The sequence below is a fragment of the Triticum dicoccoides genome, chromosome 3B, assembly GCF_002162155.2.
Source record: "Triticum dicoccoides isolate Atlit2015 ecotype Zavitan chromosome 3B, WEW_v2.0, whole genome shotgun sequence".
Taxonomy (NCBI): domain Eukaryota; kingdom Viridiplantae; phylum Streptophyta; class Magnoliopsida; order Poales; family Poaceae; genus Triticum; species Triticum dicoccoides.
In genome coordinates this window covers 424,096,403-424,101,248 of record NC_041385.1, presented here as the reverse complement: position 1 = coordinate 424,101,248, position 4,846 = coordinate 424,096,403, and positions in this window count along the sequence as shown.

Sequence of the window (4,846 nt, the reverse complement as noted above, 5' to 3'; positions counted from 1 at the left end):
CCTCCTCGTGCCCTCCATAGCCCTCCATGGCCGGAGAGCCGCCGCCGGCATCGGGCTAAATTCGCGACGCCCGAGCATCGTCCCCTCCACCTATGCGTCGCAATCCATCTTCCCCGACCCCCAGAAGCTCCCCGCACTCCGGTTACTCCTCCCGGTGGCTGTAGTGCCGTGCCCACCATCACCGTCGGCCTCATCCGCCGCGACCAACACCTTGCTCAGCCCGGTGCCCCTGGGTGATCGTGCCACCCACGGTTGGACGCGGCCGGGACCCCTGGGCACGCTGGTGGGCAGAGCATCGCCGGAGACGCCCTGTGGCGCCGGCAATCCACCGCTGACGCCGCCCCTTGCCTCTGCTCTGTTCGAGCGGGAGGTTGGGGATGAACCTGACAGGTGGGCCCCGCGCGTCAGTGACCCAGCGGCTGGGGCCCTCCGTTTAAGGTTATGACTGGCCGGGAGAAATGCGCCTTCGATGTCGCCCCTGCCAACCGCGCAGCTGAGCCGCAGGGCCGGCCCACTGCTATCTCCCGCCTGTGCACAGGATAAGGGTAAAACCCCTTTTTCTTTTTCTTTTTCTTTTTCCAAAAACTTGTAAAATCTCCCAAATATTCATATTACCTCCAGATTTGATGATTTAAATTTCTAGTGACTCCATAAATCATGCTCTACCTGTTGGTGCAACATGCACATTTTTGCAGAAAACCTTCCTTCACATATATTAAATAAAATCCCATTTTCCATTTCTGTGATGAACTTTAGAAAATCACAGAGAGATCATCTTTGATACAAATGCCATGATTCAAATTTCTAGATGCTTCTAAGTTCATAACTTAGGTTATGAACATTTTTATAAATACTTTCTGTGACACACAATATAATGAGCCATTTCTTCATATTTGTCAACTTTGCAAATTCATAGGAATTTCATTTGAACTCAAATTCCAGTGAAACCAACTCCTAGATGCTTCTAAAATTATGATTTGTTAAATGGGTTCCTTTGCTCATTTTCAAAAATATATTTATGTACACTTCTTGCAAATCCACAAACCCCTTGATTCCATCATATTGAAATGTTCAGAAATATCCATTGATCAAATCCCAATGAAACCACCTTGGTCATTTCTCATATGACCAAAGGTATCCTAGAAAAGTCAAATTCATATTTTTAGAGCACTTCTATTTTTGCCTTGTTGTTATGCTTATTGTGATTGTTTCCGGCGTTAGTTGACGAAGTAGACGGAGTACTTGGAGAAGGACCAGAAGATTTCAAGACTCTGTTGAACCAGGCAAGCAGCCCTTTGACCATGTTTGAGAAACCTTCTTTATGCATGTCATATAGCACTTTATTAATGCTGCATCGGAATCATGATGAGATGGTAACCACTTTGATGGGTTGCCTTCATTACTTCCTTGTTGACACTTGCAATGTGCATGACCCTACCTTCCTATGAGGGTTAAGCCGGTGGGATTAGATAGGATGCTAAAGTAGACGCTACGCAATATGCATGGTGATGAAAGCAAGATTGTTTTCAAAAACTTTTCGAAAACCCCATCGGGTGCAACTTATGCCCGAGGGAGATAATGATTTGGGTAACCACGTGGTGACGAAGTGGTGTACCGAAGCCAGTGTGTGTGGTGCTTTCAAAACGGATTGGTTTAAGTTGCGACCGTTATTCCAACCTTACATGCACAACCACTCTACCCTTATATGGGAAAGGGCATTATTGATTACCTAGGCCGATACTAGCTTGGAGCCTGCATTACTAGTGATGGGGGAGACTTGGTGCTCTCTCTCGGGACGGGGTCGTGCTAGGTAGGGCTGCCATGAATGTTTTTACAGGGCATCGGATACACCGTTGCGTCCCCTCTCGGATGTTACGATCTCGAGTGAGTCTCATATGATGTACATCGTGCCGATATGGAACAACGAGTGGACTACTTGTTAGTGTCGTCTAGGGAAAGATAGTGATCAGGTGCTTACCCCGGGTACTTGAGGTACCGCGGGTCATGGATGACAGGGAAGTTCCCCGGATCTTGTTGGTAAAGTGTGCAACCTCTGCAGAGTGTCAAACTATTTGAATAGTCGTGTCCACGGTCAAGGTGTGTGTTCTTGGTTAAGTGGGAAGAACTACTTGGGTCAAGTCAAAGGACTTGACATGATTGAGTTGGGTTGAAGCCCACTCCCTTTATGTTGATATCTGTAAACAGTCCATGTGGTTACTGGAATTCATATGATGCATGATTTACCAATTGTTGAACATGTCATAGCACAACAAAATTAGCTTCCTACAAAAATTCACCTATGTCATGCATTGTTGTATCTTGAGCCAAAACATGGGTTGCTTGCGAGTACATTCAAAGTACTCATTGGCTTGCCACTGGTTATTTTATTGGCCAGGCATGAAAGACAAGATATATTGAAGAGTTCTTTGGTGACGATCGTGCGAGCTAGGATGCTTTCCCAGTCAGAATGCCTGTAGGGTTAAGGCAGATGGCATGGGTTCAAGTTAACGAAGATTTCCGCTGCGATGATATATTCAAGACTTGACCATAATGGTCACAATTGGTGTAAAACGGTATGTATGGATGTAAGGCTCTTGTTATTCAGCTTCTTTTTGTTTAGTCAGCATTGATCTCTGGGATCACTGTACACGTGCATTCGATGATCATGACTTCTGAGTCGGGGTCCCCACAGAGCAGGTATCAGAACCATCCGGACTGTAGGAAGCCTTAGTTAACATGGTCGTTAGATAGGGTAAAACTATTTCCAAAGCTATTACTAATTTTCAAAACTATCTATACTTCTCTTCCCTTCTTAGTTTTTCGAAAACTAAGATAAACTTTCCTTATTGATCTCTTCCCCCTTCAAAAATTTTGGTCGCTAGAACCCTTATGCCCCTGACCACTGGATTCCTTGAAATCCTCATGGATAGTCTAGAAGGAGGATGCCTTGTCAGACATTCACCCACATCTTCTGAACACAAGATTGGCAACACCACAACAAGACGATACCAACAGAAGAGACATCCTCGAGGAATGAGGACATGAAGAGCAAGACGACGGTGACACTGCCCCAAGATGATGCGACCTTAACCTATGATGCTCAGGGCATAGGAAATGAAAGATCATGATATACATCGCTAATGGAGCAACCATGTCCTTATAGTTGTTGCATCGGCAACCACCGGTGGATAAGAACCTAGCCATTTGGTCCGCCTCACTATAGTGAGCAGGAAAACGGTTCTCTTCATCCCTCGCTCTCGGTGACGATATTGTCAACAATGTGTCCGACAGATTGGACCTCTATTATGCCTTGTTTATGTCATTGCATAAAGGATTGTCACTTGGAACCGCCGACAACTTAAAAAGACAAAAAGGGATCATCATGATTAAGAAGACAACAGAAGACCGAGTCAATGCCTGCTACGAGGAGCCACCTATGCCCCATCACTTCAACAGGCAGGAAGTTGTTGAAGAATTTTCAGGCTCAACCCGGATTGTTTCATCAAACAACTACAAAGAGACGTAGCAACACCTGAGGAAAACTCAGAAGACTGCACGAGCCACGGAGCAAAGCACGACTACTGAATCCGAGAACCCCTAGGGTAGGATGAGTCATGTACCCCCCTATGCGCAGTCGAGTCCATATGATGGTTCGAATAGAACCATGATTGTGTGTTGCTTGTTTTTATTTGTTTGTGTTTTGATATAGGTCGCACTTTTGCCCTAGGCAACAAGTACGCGACTATATCACCTTCCTTGTTTTCTTTTGCTTGGCCAAATTTGCACCTGTTTGTTTCCATTGGCACTATAGAACCCCCTTCAGGCATCCCACCCCCTCTATGCTACTTTTCCCTCTCATCTCTCTCCTCAACCAAAGACCGGCAAGACAAGGTACACCAAGGATTCTACTTCGACAACCAACTAGCGCTGAAGACTTTTGCTACAGCCTCCTCGACCAAGTGCAACCCCGTAGAGATATGTTTACTCCCCAAGATTAGAAACCCATCCCTAGACCCTTCAAGACTCCATGAGACACCCCTGCTCGAACCCTTAACCATGTGCTTAACCCGCAGAATTGCAAGAGAACCAGTTAAGCCTCCGTAACCATGCACAACAATGGGTTCATTATGGAACCAGTGGACATAGTGAACGAGCACATTATCATCCTAAGATAGTACCAGAACTGGCGATGCCATAGGGTAGACCAAATTGAGGGTATATGAACAGAGGACAAATGACTTGATGAGTTTATATCAATGACCTTGAGGGTTATGGAGACTTTGGTAGATCATGAGGCTTCCATGTTGGCAGATGAACTTGGTGGGATCAGTTAATAGAGTAGCGTAACTTTCAATGCCCCTGAGTAAATTGGATTTAATAGGACAATTGTGATCGCAAGCTGAAGTTCTCGGAGGAATAGGGATTTGTCTTAGCCAGGGGATATTGATAGGAGATGTTGACATTACGAAAATGACTTGGGGGAAACGTGTACGAATTCTCGTAGGACATGAGATTTGGATTAATAGGTGATCCTTGTGGAGCAAAGATGCTGAGTAAGTCTACATGGTTTGGAGTAAATTGGATTTAGACTGAAAATCTCGATCATGATACCATGTTTCTCAGTGGACGATAAAACTAGGAGATTGGATTAATTGTCAGAGTTGATTTAGGGATCTATATACGCCTGACCTTGGAGTTTACTAGATCACAATAATGGGAATTGGTGGACTGACTATAGTAAGGTAGCTTTCAAGTATTTGGGGACTATAGGACATTAAGAGATCATGTGGAACACCATAGACATTGGATTTGGAGGATTAATGGATTGTGTAGTGATTAATGGAAG